The following is a 2,298-nucleotide window of genomic DNA, read 5'->3' on the forward strand; positions in this document are numbered from 1 at the left end:
CTCTCTCTCTCTCCCTCTCTCTCTCTCTGTAATTCAAAGGGTCAGCCTTGTCACACTGTGTCACGCTGCATATACCCCGAGAACTACATTAAGGGTACACGTGTGTGTGGAGTGCTCAGCCACTTGCACGTTAATTTCACAAGCAGGCTGTTCCGTTGATCGGATCAACTGGAACCCTCGACGTCGTAAGCGACGTAGTGCCAACAACAACACTGTTTCATTATAGTGAAGGGGAGATAATTATGTACTTACTGTCGCAGTTGGAATATATACTTATTTCCCTTTAACTACAAAAGTTTTTATTCCGTCTCAGTTTTCATGAACACACACACACATACACACAATCTCCCCCCTCTCTCTCTCTCTTCCTTTCTTTCCCCCTCTCCTCTGCACTCTCCATGAGTATGTTTTTTTTTTCTCATCCGAATGTTCCTTGTATTTGTATAGTTAACGCCTAAAAGGAGTCCCATGGCAAGATAGAGTTTAAATGTTTATATTATGCGGTGGATTGGCTGTGTGGCTAATAAGCTCGCTTTCTAACCGTGAGATTTCGGGTTCAGTCACATTGCGCAGCATCTTTTACAATAGACCGAGTCAACCTATGGCCAAACAAGTAGCCCAACTCGACAAAGGCAGTAATTACTTTATGAAGGAGTCCCTAATAGGCATACCGAAACTGTTTAATGCTCTATAAATACCGGCAGCCTATCATATATAGTCTTTCAAAATTTTCATCAAAATTGATGTAGGGGAGGTGGGAATGGTACTTCCTGGAAAAGTCCGATGAGGGGAATAGGCAACTTCCTGGAAATTTCCGAGAGTGCGGAATAAGTAATTTCCTGGAATGCTCCGTGGAGGGGAATGGGTAACTTCCTGGAAAGTTCTGAGAAGGGGAACTGCGAGGAGGAACGGTAGGAAGTGGAGGAAAGGGAGGAGGGTGAGGTACTTCCTGGAAATGTCCGAGGAAAGGGTATTAAGTAACTAACGTCCTGGAAATGTCCGAGGAAAGGGTATTAAGTAACTTCCTGGAAAGTTCCGAAGAGGAGTGGAATAGGCAACTTCCTGGACAGTTCTGAGAGGAGGAGGGGAAGAATGGGAGGTACTTCCTGGAAAAGTCCGAGGAGGGGTAATAGGAAACTTCCTGGAAAGTTCCGAGGAGTGGGAACATAGCCCCGGGCTGACCAGTGGCATGTGAGCGAATTTGGTTGAAAGAAACTGTGTGGAAGCCTCGTCGTGTGTGTATGAGCGCGTCTTTGTAGCTGTGTTTTTTTCTCTACGCCGCTTGACAACCGGTATTGTTTCGGTTATTCCTCCTAACTAAGCGGTTCAGTGAAAGAAGGACCAATATCCTACATACCAAACTAAAATACGTACAGATTGAGATCGATTTGTTCGAATAAAAATGCTTCAAAGATGTGCTACACAGCATGGCCGCAGTCTAATGACCGAAACACTATAAATCAATTCTCTAGAACAAAGATAAATCTTAGTAAAAATTTAATGTACTACAATCTACTCAACACTCACGACCGTCACCATGCTTCAACAACCATACATCTCTCACATCCTGCTAACCTCTATATTTACTTCTGACGTTTGTCGTCTGCTTCCGACATTTATCGTCTGATTAGAGTTAGTGTACTCCCGTAAAAAGTATGACTTTTGCTTTTTACTGGCACTGCCCTTTAGCGCCATTTTAAAATCTACTAAAGTGAAGTAAAACTACACTGCTGACTTTAAAAGCAAGCGTAGTGCAGTAGAAACTACGTATTTCAGGCATCCATTACTGCAGTGACCCTGAAGTGGCTATTATCTAGCAATATACATAGGAAGATGTCAGAATTAATACCGTATGACAGCTGAAGCAATCATTGAAAAAGGAGTATACTAACTAAAGTATCTAATCTCTTTCGGTGGATAATGCATACATGATTTCTAAACCTGTTATGAATCATCAATCGCTTAAGCATTGACTGACAGCATTTCTAGTATTACAATATTGATGTATTTTGACTTCTTTCTGTTTTCATTCACCGGATTGCGACCGTGCTGAGGCACCACCCGGAAGAATGTAGTCAAGTATAAGTGTGTATCTATCTCTGTTTGTCACATATTCATTATCCCTAATCCGAAATAAAATTGTACGCTTAATTGTGGCGAGAAGAGACACGAGCTACAGCGGGACAAATAGCAGCTGCTACACCACGTCCGATGCAGCTCCTCACAACGCCTTGAGCATCCGGGGAGTTCCTGGCCGAAAAGAACGTCGACGTACATGTACGACCTCCATATTCATCT

Source organism: Octopus bimaculoides, chromosome 9, assembly GCF_001194135.2.
Source record: "Octopus bimaculoides isolate UCB-OBI-ISO-001 chromosome 9, ASM119413v2, whole genome shotgun sequence".
NCBI lineage: Eukaryota > Metazoa > Mollusca > Cephalopoda > Octopoda > Octopodidae > Octopus > Octopus bimaculoides.